The 17079-nt window shown below is 55.2% G+C and overlaps 1 long non-coding RNA gene across 1 annotated transcript; it reads right to left on the bottom strand.

Annotated features, from left to right (window-relative positions):
- Positions 1-1041: 1041 nt before the first annotated feature.
- On the bottom strand, positions 1042-2671 carry LOC140682210 (uncharacterized). Its single transcript, XR_012053530.1, has 2 exons — positions 2544-2671; positions 1042-2382 (listed from the first exon to the last, which is right to left on the bottom strand). It is a non-coding gene; the product is annotated as an uncharacterized lncRNA (long non-coding RNA).
- Positions 2672-17079: the final 14408 nt, after the last annotated feature.

Below are 17079 nucleotides of genomic sequence, written 5' to 3'. Positions count from 1 at the left end.
TACAGGGGGTCACGCTGGCCAGGGGCCAGCAGCTGGCAGAAAGCTGTCGGGGCCGGGCAAAAGGCCCGGCCCTACTGACAGGGCAGGTGGCTGGGCTGGGGATCGGGAGAGCTCTGTTTCCCCCCTCAGGTGCAGAGACAGGGGCTCTCACCCTCCTTACAGGGTTGCCCCTCTCTCCGGGCAGCCTAAGGAGCGCAATGGCAAAAGGCCAACGTCAGCAAAGACCCAGCCCTGCTTCCAGGGAGGTCGCCCAACGCAAAGCCAGCCACGGCACCCGGAAGGTGCCCTGGCCGTGCCAGGAAGGCCCTTTGCCCAGAGGGCCTCTCCTGCCCCCTTCTTCAGCTCCCAGCTCGCTCTTGCCTCGCCGTTCCACTCTTGAGCTCGACGCTGCTGCCGCTCCTGCCTCGTCCTCCCGTGGCTTCTGCCAATGGACCACGACACACTCAGGCCGGAGAAGCACCGGCTCCTGTGCCTCAAGGGAACCGCCACCCAACAGCCCCACGGCCAGATCCTCAAGCCGCCACCCACAGAGCCCCCCGGCCTCAGCTGCGCCCAAAAGCCTCCGACTTCAGCTTGACTCACCATCTCGACGTCCGGCGCAGTCCCATGCGGTGCGGGGAGCCAGGCCCTCTGGGCAAATGAAGCTGGGCATACGCCAAGCAGCGACCAAGAGGCTGCCACCCCTGCTTACAGGGAGCTCAAGCCGCTGCCTGGACTGCAAAGTGCCCGGGAATCCAGAGCACAGGCCCCGACTTACAGGGCGGCCCTGGCCCCCAAGGCCTACGCAGGCTCCTTCTCTCCGCCGGCTGCCAGCTGAAGGGAGCACAAAGGCTCCCAGACCCACAGCCTGCTTACAGGCCGGTCCACACCCAGGGAGCCACAGAGCTCGGCCTTTCCCCGGGACAACAGGAACGAGACTCTATGTTCAGGCTCACGGCCTAAAGCCGAGGGGCCGGGACCCCGGCCCCGGGGGGCGCACACGCCCGGCCCCATGACTCCTGACCCCACGCCTCTGAAAGGCCGGGGCCAGGGATACCCACCTGGTTACAGGGGGTCCCTCCAACCGCCCGCCGAGGGCAGGGGACGCACACAACCCCACTTACGGGGCCGTCCCCCGCAGCCCGGCACCCCCCAACAAGCACCACGGAGCACAGGCCCTGGCCTGCGCCCCGCTTTGGGGTCGGCCAGGGCCCAGCCGCAGCAGCAGCAGCCCGGCCACACAGCCGTCTGCAGGAGCCCCTCGGGAGCCTCCTCAACAAGGCACCGGCCTGAAGCCGCGCCAAAGGCGGGACCGCACCCTGTGGCGCGGCACTTCTTCAACCTGCGCCCTTGCCAGGGCCCGGGAGCGCTGGTTCCTGCCACCTGCCTAAAGCAGACTCCCCAGCCCTGCTTACAGGGACCTGGGGCTGCCGCTGGGGACAAAGGGCTCCACACGGTCGTGACACGTGCCCCGAGTACAGGGCCGGCACGCTGGCATGTCACCAGCAGGACCGCCAGCGTAGGCACACAGCCAGCCATAGGCTACAGGCGGGTCACGGTGCCCACGCTATCGCTAAGCTGCTCCGTGCCCTCCTCAGACGGCAGGGGCAAGGCCGGACGCGTTCTTCACCCGTGCCTGTTTAGGGACCTCCCCTGTGACCGCACAGAGCTCCTCTTTCCCTCCTGGGAAGTCTAGGTTACCCTGCTCTATTGCTAAAGGGGGGCTAAAGGGGGACAAACGCACTTGCTCACTCACACCAGCTGAGGGGAAGGCCGGCGAGGGAGGGAGGGAGGGCAAGACCGTCCCAGAAGAGGGAGCAAGCTCTGTGCGGGCAACCGGCTCTAGGGAGCCATCCCCACCCACGAGTGGGAGAGGAAAGCATCCGACCTGCCCCTGCAGCCCTGTGGGCAGGGCACAGGGGCCTCGAGGTGCTGAGGCGCTCAGGGAGGGCACGGAGACGAGGGCGGTGACGCACCCCGCATACAGGGGGTCACGCTGGCCAGGGGCCAGCAGCTGGCAGAAAGCTGTCGGGGCCGGGCAAAAGGCCCGGCCCTACTGACAGGGCAGGTGGCTGGGCTGGGGATCGGGAGAGCTCTGTTTCCCCCCTCAGGTGCAGAGACAGGGGCTCTCACCCTCCTTACAGGGTTGCCCATCTCTCCGGGCAGCCTAAGGAGCGCAATGGCAAAAGGCCAACGTCAGCAAAGACCCAGCCCTGCTTCCAGGGAGGTCGCCCAACGCAAAGCCAGCCACGGCACCCGGAAGGTGCCCTGGCCGTGCCAGGAAGGCCCTTTGCCCAGAGGGCCTCTCCTGCCCCCTTCTTCAGCTCCCAGCTCGCTCTTGCCTCGCCGTTCCACTCTTGAGCTCGACGCTGCTGCCGCTCCTGCCTCGTCGTCCCGTGGCTTCTGCCAATGGACCACGACACACTCAGGCCGGAGAAGCTCCGGCTCCTGTGCCTCAAGGGAACCGCCACCCAACAGCCCCACGGCCAGATCCTCAAGCCGCCACCCACAGAGCCCCCCGGCCTCAGCTGCGCCCAAAAGCCTCCGACTTCAGCTTGACTCACCATCTCGACGTCCGGCGCAGTCCCATGCGGTGCGGGGAGCCAGGCCCTCTGGGCAAATGAAGCTGGGCATACGCCAAGCAGCGGCCAAGAGGCTGCCACCCCTGCTTACAGGGAGCTCAAGCCGCTGCCTGGACTGCAAAGTGCCCAGGAATCCAGAGCACAGGCCCCGACTTACAGGGCGGCCCTGGCCCCCAAGGCCTACGCAGGCTCCTTCTCTCCGCCGGCTGCCAGCTGAAGGGAGCACAAAGGCTCCCAGACCCACAGCCTGCTTACAGGCCGGTCCACACCCAGGGAGCCACAGAGCTCGGCCTTTCCCCGGGACAACAGGAACGAGACTCTATGTTCAGGCTCACGGCCTAAAGCCGAGGGGCCGGGACCCCGGCCCCGGGGGGCGCACACGCCCGGCCCCATGACTACTGACCCCACGCCTCTGAAAGGCCGGGGCCAGGGATACCCACCTGGTTACAGGGGGTCCCTCCAACCGCCCGCCGAGGGCAGGGGACGCACACAACCCCACTTACGGGGCCGTCCCCCGCAGCCCGGCACCCCCCAACAAGCACCACGGAGCACAGGCCCTGGCCTGCGCCCCGCTTTGGGGTCGGCCAGGGCCCAGCCGCAGCAGCAGCAGCCCGGCCACACAGCCGTCTGCAGGAGCCCCTCGGGAGCCTCCTCAACAAGGCACCGGCCTGAAGCCGCGCCAAAGGCGGGACCGCACCCTGTGGCGCGGCACTTCTTCAACCTGCGCCCTTGCCAGGGCCCGGGAGCGCTGGTTCCTGCCACCTGCCTAAAGCAGACTCCCCAGCCCTGCTTACAGGGACCTGGGGCTGCCGCTGGGGACAAAGGGCTCCACACGGTCGTGACACGTGCCCCGAGTACAGGGCCGGCACGCTGGCATGTCACCAGCAGGACCGCCAGCGTAGGCACACAGCCAGCCATAGGCTACAGGCGGGTCACGGTGCCCACGCTATCGCTAAGCTGCTCCGTGCCCTCCTCAGACGGCAGGGGCAAGGCCGGACGCGTTCTTCACCCGTGCCTGTTTAGGGACCTCCCCTGTGACCGCACAGAGCTCCTCTTTCCCTCCTGGGAAGTCTAGGTTACCCTGCTCTATTGCTAAAGGGGGGCTAAAGGGGGACAAACGCACTTGCTCACTCACACCAGCTGAGGGGAAGGCCGGCGAGGGAGGGAGGGAGGGCAAGACCGTCCCAGAAGAGGGAGCAAGCTCTGTGCGGGCAACCGGCTCTAGGGAGCCATCCCCACCCACGAGTGGGAGAGGAAAGCATCCGACCTGCCCCTGCAGCCCTGTGGGCAGGGCACAGGGGCCTCGAGGCGCTGAGGCGCTCAGGGAGGGCACGGAGACGAGGGCGGTGACGCACCCCGCATACAGGGGGTCACGCTGGCCAGGGGCCAGCAGCTGGCAGAAAGCTGTCGGGGCCGGGCAAAAGGCCCGGCCCTACTGACAGGGCAGGTGGCTGGGCTGGGGATCGGGAGAGCTCTGTTTCCCCCCTCAGGTGCAGAGACAGGGGCTCTCACCCTCCTTACAGGGTTGCCCCTCTCTCCGGGCAGCCTAAGGAGCGCAACGGCAAAAGGCCAACGTCAGCAAAGACCCAGCCCTGCTTCCAGGGAGGTCGCCCAACGCAAAGCCAGCCACGGCACCCGGAAGGTGCCCTGGCCGTGCCAGGAAGGCCCTCTGCCCAGAGGGCCTCTCCTGCCCCCTTCTTCAGCTCCCAGCTCGCTCTTGCCTCGCCGTTCCACTCTTGAGCTCGACGCTGCTGCCGCTCCTGCCTCGTCCTCCCGTGGCTTCTGCCAATGGACCACGACACACTCAGGCCGGAGAAGCTCCGGCTCCTGTGCCTCAAGGGAACCGCCACCCAACAGCCCCACGGCCAGATCCTCAAGCCGCCACCCACAGAGCCCCCCGGCCTCAGCTGCGCCCAAAAGCCTCCGACTTCAGCTTGACTCACCATCTCGACGTCCGGCGCAGTCCCATGCGGTGCGGGGAGCCAGGCCCTCTGGGCAAATGAAGCTGGGCATACGCCAAGCAGCGACCAAGAGGCTGCCACCCCTGCTTACAGGGAGCTCAAGCCGCTGCCTGGACTGCAAAGTGCCCGGGAATCCAGAGCACAGGCCCCGACTTACAGGGTGGCCCTGGCCCCCAAGGCCTACGCAGGCTCCTTCTCTCCGCCGGCTGCCAGCTGAAGGGAGCACAAAGGCTCCCAGACCCACAGCCTGCTTACAGGCCGGTCCACACCCAGGGAGCCACAGAGCTCGGCCTTTCCCCGGGACAACAGGAACGAGACTCTATGTTCAGGCTCATGGCCTAAAGCCGAGGGGCCGGGACCCCGGCCCCGGGGGGCGCACACGCCCGGCCCCATGACTCCTGACCCCACGCCTCTGAAAGGCCGGGGCCAGGGATACCCACCTGGTTACAGGGGGTCCCTCCAACCGCCCGCCGAGGGCAGGGGACGCACACAACCCCACTTACGGGGCCGTCCCCCGCAGCCCGGCACCCCCCAACAAGCACCACGGAGCACAGGCCCTGGCCTGCGCCCCGCTTTGGGGTCGGCCAGGGCCCAGCCGCAGCAGCAGCAGCCCGGCCACACAGCCGTCTGCAGGAGCCCCTCGGGAGCCTCCTCAACAAGGCACCGGCCTGAAGCCGCGCCAAAGGCGGGACCGCACCCTGTGGCGCGGCACTTCTTCAACCTGCGCCCTTGCCAGGGCCCGGGAGCGCTGGTTCCTGCCACCTGCCTAAAGCAGACTCCCCAGCCCTGCTTACAGGGACCTGGGGCTGCCGCTGGGGACAAAGGGCTCCACACGGTCGTGACACGTGCCCCGAGTACAGGGCCGGCACGCTGGCATGTCACCAGCAGGACCGCCAGCGTAGGCACACAGCCAGCCATAGGCTACAGGCGGGTCACGGTGCCCACGCTATCGCTAAGCTGCTCCGTGCCCTCCTCAGACGGCAGGGGCAAGGCCGGACGCGTTCTTCACCCGTGCCTGTTTAGGGACCTCCCCTGTGACCGCACAGAGCTCCTCTTTCCCTCCTGGGAAGTCTAGGTTACCCTGCTCTATTGCTAAAGGGGGGCTAAAGGGGGACAAACGCACTTGCTCACTCACACCAGCTGAGGGGAAGGCCGGCGAGGGAGGGAGGGAGGGCAAGACCGTCCCAGAAGAGGGAGCAAGCTCTGTGCGGGCAACCGGCTCTAGGGAGCCATCCCCACCCACGAGTGGGAGAGGAAAGCATCCGACCTGCCCCTGCAGCCCTGTGGGCAGGGCACAGGGGCCTCGAGGCGCTGAGGCGCTCAGGGAGGGCACGGAGACGAGGGCGGTGACGCACCCCGCATACAGGGGGTCACGCTGGCCAGGGGCCAGCAGCTGGCAGAAAGCTGTCGGGGCCGGGCAAAAGGCCCGGCCCTACTGACAGGGCAGGTGGCTGGGCTGGGGATCGGGAGAGCTCTGTTTCCCCCCTCAGGTGCAGAGACAGGGGCTCTCACCCTCCTTACAGGGTTGCCCCTCTCTCCGGGCAGCCTAAGGAGCGCAACGGCAAAAGGCCAACGTCAGCAAAGACCCAGCCCTGCTTCCAGGGAGGTCGCCCAACGCAAAGCCAGCCACGGCACCCGGAAGGTGCCCTGGCCGTGCCAGGAAGGCCCTTTGCCCAGAGGGCCTCTCCTGCCCCCTTCTTCAGCTCCCAGCTCGCTCTTGCCTCGTCGTTCCACTCTTGAGCTCGACACTGCTGCCGCTCCTGCCTCGTCCTCCCGTTGCTTCTGCCAATGGACCACGACACACTCAGGCCGGAGAAGCTCCGGCTCCTGTGCCTCAAGGGAACCGCCACCCAACAGCCCCACGGCCAGATCCTCAAGCAGGCACCCACAGAACCCCCCGGGCAGCCCCTAGTCCTCCAAGCTGCTGCTCTTACCTTGCCCTTCCACTCTGGGGCTCAAAGCCACCGGGCCTCTTGCAGGCTCTTGCCTCGCCGTTCCGCTCTTCAGCTCCGAGCTGCAGCCGCTCTTGCCTCATCATCCCACGGTCTCTGCCGGTGGACCACGACACACTCAGCCCCGAGAAGCTCCAGCTCCTGTGCCTGAAGGAAGCTGCCACCAAATAACCCCATAGGTTCAGCCTCCAGTTACTCACTTCCACATTATATTTGCGTTTTATGGTTTTTTGGTTTTTTGCCTCTTTTACTTACATTAACAGCAATGGAATTCTTTTTTTGGTTGTTTTCATCGAATCTTCTCTGTCTTTGACCCTAAAACGGCATTATAGTACACTGGTTTTTATAGCGCCTTCATTGTGTTATAAACTGTTTTCATTAGTATACTTTTTTCTAAATATAATCCGAATAAAGCATATAGATTTATATAAATATTTACTGTTTGCCATCCTTTATCCTGAAGGAAAAGACTCACTTCTGTAAAATCTTTTAGCTATAAGGCATTAAGAATTCTGGGGCTGAGACTGCATTATGCCACAACCATGGGTTTTTTTGTGGAATTTCTAAGGCAAGGAGGTCGTTTTGGCAGCTTATGACTGAGCAGCATGGCTTTTCTAACAGACTTTTTCTGCAGCTCCAAATCTACCCATGACAGTACCCTTTTAAAGTATCACAGGTTTTCAGCTAAAAATATCAACTCTTTGCCTTCTAAGGTATCTCATATTTGCTGTCAAAAATGCCACATCAGAATGCGGTGTTACAACAGACTCTTCCCCTCAGAAATGCTCATTTTTCCTCCCAAACTATCCTAAAATCATCCTTCAAGAAAGCACTAGTTTTTCACTGGCTTTATCTCAAGTTTTCTGAAAAGAAACTTACTTCGGACCCCCAAAAGATTACCTCTGATTTTCCCTCCAAAAGGACCCCTAGCTGTACCCTAAAGGATACCTAAGATTTTATCTCACAAATATTTTTTCCTGTCCCATAGATTACCTCAAGCTTTCCCTCAAAAATGACACCTAAAGCTTGCCTCACATTCTGCACCCAAAATATCCATTCTATGCCCCACAGATTTACGCAGATTTATTCTTCCTTCAGATTACTTTAGATTATGCTCAAAAATGTTCATAATAGAGAATAATTAACATTTTCGCACCAGTCAGTCCTAGGATTTCACACCAATTATATTCATTCAGGCCCTTTAAAACTACGTCATTTTAATCACAAAATTTCCTATGTCTGTCTGCCCCGTATTACGTCCTCCGTGTGTCACACCAGGGGGACTCCGAGACCGCGTAAAGAGCCTTGCCCGGCGCCTCGCCGGGAGAGGCGGACGCAGCCGGTTCGAGTTCCCGCCGCCGCGGCTGAGGGGAGCGGCGGGGCAGGGCCGCCGCCCCGTGGCGGGAAACGCGCCCCTGCGGCGGCCATCAGGAGGCGGCGGCCGCACCACGCGACCCGCCCGTCCCTCCCGGCTCCCTCACGGCGCACTCGCACCCCCTCAGCGACCCTCGCGTGCCCGTGGCGACACAAGGCAAATCCGCAGCTCCCTCAGCGATCCGCACGCCGCCACAGAGGCACGCAGGGCATCTGCCACCCACTCAGTTACATGCAGGGTGCCCCGTATGCCTCTCAGAGACACTCACGGTTCCTCAGAGACACTCGGGGCAGCTCCCCCTCAAATCACCTCTGTGTCCTCTCAGCAACACGCAGGGCTTTTGCCACCCCTTCCGTGACCCTCAAATGCCCCCTCAGAGGAACGCGGGGCTCCTGCCTCTCCTCAATTGACCCTCATATTACCCCTCAGAGGAACACAAGCGGCATCTCAATCCTAAATAGTAAGTAACAAAAGGTTAACCACCAGTAACACTGTAACAAGGTGTGCAGGTAGTACAAGCGAGATCTCAAAGCCAGGGAGAGACCAAGCAGCAACCAGAGCAAGATAGCAAGTTCTAACTGAACTTCCAAAAGGCAAAATCAGCTCAAAACAAATTAAACGCACGAAAAAAGCACCAGGCATGCACTGAAGAGGCAAGAGGTTCAAACATGAGGAACAATATAGAAGTTTTCATCAAAAGACCACCACAGAAGTTACTGATGACACAGCTTTACACAAATATGAGTTTGCTAATGATATCCTGCCAACGTGATGTTGTACGGAAGGGCTTTTAAAATGTAACTGAAGGCTAAAGAAGATGGAGTGAGTTTTTGGCACAGAGATCCACCTCACTCCCAGCACTGAATAAACAAATACTATTCTGCTCTCTACCTCTCTCACAACAGAGTTTTATTTTCTTGCCCAGTTTTGGGCTCCACATTTACTTCCCCTCAGTGACCCTCAAGGGCCCTCAGCCTCCCCATGAGACCCTCATGGACCCTCAGCAAACACACAATTCCAGAAAGGAATCGGCCATTCCTTCCAGGACCTACTATGCCCTCAGTGATACGAAGGGCACCTGCCACTCCCTCAGGGACCCACGTTCCCTCAGTGACACTCACATCCCCTCAGCGTCACTTCGGGCACCCAACTCTCCCTCAGGACTCATTCCAGTCCTTACGTATTACCTCATAAACTTCCTTCAAAATATTCCTTCAGTCCCCTGCAAATTCCCTTCGGATTTTACCCCCCAAAAATGCTCCTTCTTGCCCTTTAAAATTACCCCAGGCTTTATCACAGAATTTTTTCCACCTCTTCTCCCCAAATTACCTCACACTTTTCCCCAAAAACAATTTTCTCCCTTAGAAACCGCCTCAGAATTTCCCGCATATCCTCCACACACGACCGCAGCTTTCGTTCCCATACAGCTCAGTTTTAACCAAAATGTTCGTTCTTTGCCCCACAGATGACGCCAGGAAATTCCAGCATTCCTCCCCTCTAAAGACTCTGCCGTCCCCTATAACTTAACCTGAACATTTTCTCTCGCAAACTGAAACACCGCGCAGTCCTGTGACGGCCGCCCTCCGTTCCGCCTCCGTGTCTCAGCCCAGGGAGCGCCTCTGGGGGACTCCGAGACCGCGTCAAGAGCCTTGCCCGGCGCCTCGCCGGGAGAGGCGGACGCAGCCGGTTCGAGTTCCCGCCGCCGCGGCTGAGGGGAGCGGCGGGGCAGGGCCGCCGCCCCGTGGCGGGAAACGCGCCCCTGCGGCGGCCATCAGGAGGCGGCGGCCGCACCACGCGACCCGCCCGTCCCTCCCGGCTCCCTCACGGCGCACTCGCACCCCCTCAGCGACCCTCGCGTGCCCGTGGCGACACAAGGCAAATCCGCAGCTCCCTCAGCGATCCGCACGCCGCCGCAATGGCACCTGCCACGCCCTCAGTTACATGCAGGGTGCCCCGTAGGCCTCTCAGAGACACTCACGGTTCCTCAGAGACACTCGGGGCAGCTCCCCCTCAAATCACCTCTGTGTCCTCTCAGCAACACGCAGGGCTTTTGCCACCCCTTCAATGACCCTCAAATGCCCCCTCAGAGGAACACGGGGCTCCTGCCTCTCCTCAATTGACCCTCATATTACCCCTCAGAGGAACACAAGCGGCATCTCAATCCTAAATAGTAACAAAAGGTTAACCACCAGTAACACTGTAACAAGCGAGATCTCAAAACCAGGCAGAGACCAAGCAGCAACCAGAGCAAGATAGCAAGTTCTAACTGAACTTCCAAAAGGCAAAAAGAGCTCAAAACAAATTAAATACACGAAAAAAGCACCAGGCACGCACTGTAGAGGCAAAAGGTTCAAACATGAGGAACAACATAGAAGTTTTCATCAAAAGACCACCACAGAAGTAACTGATGACATAGCTTTACACAAATATGAGTTTGCTAATGATGTCCTGCCAATGTGATGTTGCACGGAAGGGCTTTTAAAATGTAACTGAAGGCTAAAGAAGATGGAGTGAGTTTTTGGCACAGAGATCCACCTCACTCCCAGCACTGAATAAACAAATACTATTCTGCTCTCTACCTCTCTCACAACAGAGTTTTATTTTCTTGCCCAATTTTGGGCTTCACATTTACTTCCCCTCAGTGACCCTCATGGGCCTTCAGCAACACTCAATTCCAGAAAGGAATCGGCCATTCCTTCCAGGACCTACTACGCCCTCAGTGATACGAAGGGCACCTGCCACTCCCTCAGGGACCCACGTTCCCTCAGTGACACTCACATCCCCTCAGCGTCATTTCGGGCACCCAACTCTCCCTCAGGACTCATTCCAGTCCTTACGTATTACCTCATAAACTTCCTTCAAAATATCCCTTCAGTCCCCTGCAGATTCCCTTCGGATTTTACACTCCAATAATGCTCCTTCGGGCCCTTTAAAATTACCTCAGGCCTTATCACAGAACTTTCTCCACCTCTCCTCCCCAAATTACCTCACACTTTTCCCCAAAAACAATTTTCTCCCTTAGAAACCGCCTCAGATTTTCCCGCATATCCTCCACACACGACCGCAGCTTTCGTTCCCATACCGCTCAGTTTTAACCAAAATGTTCGTTCTTTGCCCCACAGATGACGCCAGGAAATTCCAGCATTCCTCCCCTCTAAAGACTCTGCCGTCCCCTATAACTTAACCTGAATATTTCCTCTCGCAAACTGAAATACAGCACAGTCCTGTGACGGCCGCCCTCCGTTCCGCCTCCGTGTCTCAGCCCAGGGAGCGCCTCTGGGGGACTCCGAGACCGCGTAAAGAGCCTTGCCCGGCGCCTCGCCGGGAGAGGCGGACGCAGCCGGTTCGAGTTCCCGCCGCCGCGGCTGAGGGGAGCGGCGGGGCAGGGCCGCCGCCCCGTGGCGGGAAACGCGCCCCTGCGGCGGCCATCAGGAGGCGGCGGCCGCACCACGCGACCCGCCCGTCCCTCCCGGCTCCCTCACGGCGCACTCGCAGCCCCTCAGCGACCCTCGCGTGCCCGTGGCGACACAAGGCAAATCCGCAGCTCCCTCAGCGATCCGCACGCCGCCGCAATGGCACCTGCCACGCCCTCAGTTACATGCAGGGTGCCCCGTAGGCCTCTCAGAGACACTCACGGTTCCTCAGAGACACTCGGGGCAGCTCCCCCTCAAATCACCTCTGTGTCCTCTCAGCAACACACAGGACTTTTGCCACCCCTTCCGTGACCCTCAAATGCCCCCTCAGAGGAACGCGGGGCTCCTGCCTCTCCTCAATTGACCCTCATATTACCCCTCAGAGGAACACAAGCAGCATCTCAATCCTAAATAGTAAGTAACAAAAGGTTAACCAGCAGTAACACTTTAACAAGGTGTGCAGGTAGTACAAGTGAGATCTCAAAGCCAGGCAGAGACCAAGCAGCAACCAGAGCAAGATAGCAAGTTCTAACTGAACTTCCAAAAGGCAAAATGAGCTCAAAACAAATTAAATACATGAAAAAAGCACCAGGCACGCACTGTAGAGGCAAAAGGTTCAAACATGAGGAACAACATAGAAGTTTTCATCAAAAGACCACCACAGATGTTACTGATGACACAGCTTTACACAAATATGAGTTTGCTAATGATATCCTGCCAATGTGATGTTGCACGGAAGGGCTTTTAAAATGTATCTGAAAGCTAAAGAAGATGGAGTGAGTTTTTGGCACAGAGATCCACCTCACTCCCAGCACTGAATAAACAAATACTATTCTGCTCGCTACCTCTCTCACAACAGAGTTTTATTTTCTTGCCCAGTTTTGGGCTTCACATTTACTTCCCCTCAGTGACCTTCAAGGACCCTCAGCAACACTCAATTCCAGAAAGGAATCGGCCATTCCTTCCAGGACCTACTACGCCCTCAGTGATACGAAGGGCACCTGCCACTCCCTCAGGGACCCATGTTCCCTCAGTGACACTCACATCCCCTCAGCGTCATTTCGGGCACCCAACTTTCCCTCAAGACTCATTCCAGTCCTTACGTATTACCTCATACACTTCCTTCAAAATATTCCTTCAGTCCCCTGCAAATTCCCTTCGGATTTTACCCCCCAAAAATGCTCCTTCTTGCCCTTTAAAATTACCCCAGGCTTTATCACAGAACTTTCTCCACCTCTCCTCCCCAAATTACCTCACACTTTTCCCCAAAAACAATTTTCTCCCTTAGAAACCGCCTCAGAATTTCCCGCATATCCTCCACACATGACCGCAGCTTTCGTTCCCATACCGCTCAGTTTTAACCAAAATGTTCGTTCTTTGCCCCACAGATGACGCCAGGAAATTCCAGCATTCCTCCCCTCTAAAGACTTTGCCGTCCCCTATAACTTAACCTGAATATTTCCTCTCGCAAACTGAAACACAGCGCAGTCCTGTGACGGCCGCCCTCCGTTCCGCCTCCGTGTCTCAGCCCAGGGAGCGCCTCTGGGGGACTCCGAGACCGCGTAAAGAGCCTTGCCCGGCGCCTCGCCTGGAGAGGCGGACGCAGCCGGTTCGAGTTCCCGCCGCCGCGGCTGAGGGGAGCGGCGGGGCAGGGCCGCCGCCCCGTGGCGGGAAACGCGCCCCTGCGGCGGCCATCAGGAGGCGGCGGCCGCACCACGCGACCCGCCCGTCCCTCCCGGCTCCCTCACGGCGCACTCGCAGCCCCTCAGCGACCCTCGCGTGCCCGTGGCGACACAAGGCAAATCCGCAGCTCCCTCAGCGATCCGCACGCCGCCACAGAGGCACGCAGGGCATCTGCCACGCCCTCAGTTACATGCAGGGTGCCCCGTATGCCTCTCAGAGACACTCACGGTTCCTCAGAGACACTCGGGGCAGCTCCCCCTCAAATCACCTCTGTGTCCTCTCAGCAACACGCAGGGTTTTTGCCACCCCTTCCGTGACCCTCAAATGCCCCCTCAGAGGAACGCGGGGCTCCTGCCGCTCCTCACCATCACAAGGCCTCCCACCTCTTCCTCAGTGTTCACTGTGGTCCCTACAGATTACCTCAGGTTTTCCCTTCATAATTGCCCCATCTGCACCTATGCAATACCTCTCAAGCCTCAAAATGCCACCTACTGATTACCTCTGATTTTACCTCCAAAATGTCTTTTTTGTCCCCTGCTGATTTCCCTCACATTTTCCCTCACAAAATTTCCCTATTTGTCCCATACAGATTACCTCAGATTTTGCCTCAAATATATTAATTCAGTCTCTTGCAGAATACTTGAGATTTTACCTCATAAATTTCTTTCTGGCTCTGAAAAATTACCTCAGGTTTTGTCACAGCATTTTCTCTGCCTTTCCTCCTGAAGTTTCCTCAGACTTTTCCAGCCTTTTCCTACATACAATTTTTTCCTCTAGAAATTGCCTCATATTTTCCCACCAAAAATATCCTCCAGAGATTACTGCATCTTTTGTTGCCACAGTCCAGTGGGAATAAATCTCCTCAGCTTTACCCCCAAAATGTTCCTTCCGCACCATCCAGGTGATGCCAGAGAATTCCAGCATTCCTCCCCTCTGAAGTTCTTGCTGTCACCTCTGAGTTACCTCAGCATTTCCCCTCACAAACTGAAACACCGTGCAGTCACGTGACAGTGCAGGCCCATCCATTTTTTACCATAAAATCCCTGTTCTTGGTTTTTCAATTGTCCACAACCATATCTCCCCAATATGACATTTCTTATAGTTCTTTCTTTCCCATTCCACAGATTTACAGTCCCTGTTTTACGTATCCATTTCAACTGTGCATCACAGTTTTACTTCTCTTCCTACCATCTGTCTTCCCCATTATCCTGTCCTATTTCCTCCCCTTAGCATTCAAGTAATCTTCTTCCAGCTTGCTCTGTTGTTTCTTATGAACATCCCCAGTCACACCCAAAGCTTTACTTTCCTCTTCTTGAAAAATAAAGAACTTAACCCTTCTGGAAGCTCTATGGACAAACTCAGTTTGGGAACAGGCTGGTAGCACTTTAACCCTGGGTGACTGCCTGTAGCACTCACAGGTGACCCCAGAACCATTACCTTAGTGTTCTGCCATTACCAGGACTGGAGATCTCAGTCAATATATTCAGGATATTTAATGACTAAGTTACAAATCCATTACAAATGCGCAATTATTATGTTTTGTTTAAGGCTGTACATGTAAACACTTTTGTACAGTATTGGTACACGAAGAGAAAGAGTGTCTGTCTGAAACAAAGCCTACCACCTTCTTCCCCCTGATAATTTTTAGCCCTCACTCCAGATTTTAGGAAATTTAGAGACACGTTTACCATAGGGCTTTGAAGGCTTTTTTGTACCTCGAGAGCACTGTTTTACAGCCTCACCTCTAGGATGGCTATCTGCCCAGAGAAACTGCCAGAGAGCCAAGCCCCTTGGAGACAAAGGCAAACCCTCACATAGCTTCAGAGCTGCTGCAAGAGGAGAATCTGATCCATTGACTTTCTTCCCAAATAGCACCTGCTGGAAGGTGCCTGTCTAGCCAATACCTGTGGTGTTTCCATCTCCAACTGAGATGAAGTCTGGTGCCAGGAGTCCTGGGGGCGCTTCCTTGACAACCAGAAGAAATGCACAACTGAGATGCACATGACTTTTCAGGTGCTGTTTTAACTCCTCTGAAACAATGAGCTGCCCCACCAGAACTCAGATAAATAAAACCAAGGTGTACAGCCAAACGGTGAACAGCATTTATGTTCACAGGCAAATTTGAGCTGAGCCTGAAACCTGCCATGAAGCAAACCCTCAAGAGAGCAAGTAGGCTAGAAGTATTTCTCCTATTCAATAGGGCAGAGATCTTGCAAGATTGTCTACTTTGTTATTTAATAGCCTTTAGATTAGAAATTTCAAGAGACGTAAGGTATTTCCATGGGATATACAGATAAATCTAACATTGAATTAATTTGAATGTCCCTATTAAATCCAAAGGCTTCAAATTTCAAATTTTATTGCAGACAATGCACTGTTCATCAGAAGCACTAGGTGCATTTATTGAAATCAGAACACATTTTGGAATTATTTTAACAAGACAGTGTGAATTTTAAGCCAAATCCTACAATATCAATAGGAGCAACAGTACATTATTACTCATTGTCACAAATTTTCTGTGGACAGTAAATTCACTGAAAAATTCATATTTTCATCAATTCAAGTTACACTGAGAAGCATTTTTAGCCCAATGATGGCAAATCTTTTTTTCAAGGAAGAATTCCATTTTAAAATATTAAAATACATAAGGATTTCAAAAGGAAATGTTATCTTAGGTTTCATAGTTTTGGCATTTTGACAAATTAGCTACTCTTTAAGGGAAAACTAAAAAAAAAAAAATTAAAAAAAAAAAAAAAGAGAGAGCAAGAGAGAGAGAGAGAGAGACCCCCAAGAAGTACCATGTACAATAGATTGACTAGTAGTGTTAAAACCGAAAGTATGTTGCGTATTGTAAATGCAGGCGAGCCCAATGGGAAGAAATGATGATGTCTGACTCAGAAGGCTGAATGATTTCTTTATTATAACTAGGCTATAATACATTAATATAGTACATAAAGGAAGATACTATAACTACATACTACTTTCTCTAACTACCAAATCTAACTAACTCACAACTCATGACCCTGTTCACCAGAGTCCAGACACAGGTGGATCCGATTGGCCACGAGACTCAAACAATCTCAACAGAATCTAATCAAGCAATCACCCCAGGTTAACAATTCTCCAAGCACATTCCACATGAGAAAAACAAGGAGCAGAAATATAAATTGTTTTCTGTTTCTGTCTCTCTATGCACCTCTATGAAAAATCCTGAGAGAGGGAGAAATGTCCCTGTGACAGTTGGGGATTTTTTTGGCTTTTGTTTTTAGCCCTTTTAGATGGAGGACCAAAATATCATTACTCCAGCTGAAGAGTTTTATTTTTCAGTTTAGTAAATAGTCAGAAACATCCATTTCCCTGCTTTGTGCTTGGGAGGAATAAGCACATACGAGGAAGGCGAGGAGAAACTGAAGGGGGTGCTGTGGATCAAGTAGGCAAAGGAGAGGGAATAAAGGAAGGATTTATCAAAGGTGACAAGCCAGATGACAGATGTAAATGTTTTTAAGTTTATCTGCTGACATCAGGATACCTCATAATCATTTCCTTTCAGATCTTTCTGATAACTCTACTTTTTCATTAATTCCTTTTCACTGAGCTAGTAGTGAATTGCTTTGTTTAATGATTCTCTAAAGATCCATGAAGGCTAAATATCCTAATAAGACAACTGTATTTCACAAACAATATTACATTCACCAGTATAATTAAGTTGTAATGTTTTCTGCAGTAGGCCATGTCCCTAGCAATGGGGTATGCAACATTGTAATCCACAGGCAATTTTGGCAAAATGAACTTGTCCTTTCCCAGAGCTAAATATCACTCACTGGAAAACCATCAAATAGATGGTTTATTCTGAGAGAATATTTAATATCCTAAGATAAAAAGAGAAGAACCCTGATCACTGACTTCCTCTGGAGTAAAATTCTCCATGCTTGGTGTTTTGCAAGCTTATATCCTTGTTTGATTGTAGGTGCAGCCTGAGGAAAGGAAATATTCTCAAATTGTCTTCCTCCCAGCCAAAAACTTCCCTTCTTCATGAAAAGAACATCACAGATGCAGACACTGAACCAAGGTGTCAAGGATGACTTCTGCTCAAAAGATAGAACTCACTGATGCAGCAACAGAAAAATCTTGCAA

This window comes from Taeniopygia guttata, chromosome 1A (assembly GCF_048771995.1).
Source record: "Taeniopygia guttata chromosome 1A, bTaeGut7.mat, whole genome shotgun sequence".
Classification (NCBI taxonomy): domain Eukaryota; kingdom Metazoa; phylum Chordata; class Aves; order Passeriformes; family Estrildidae; genus Taeniopygia; species Taeniopygia guttata.
This window is presented reverse-complemented; position numbering and strand designations above follow the sequence as displayed.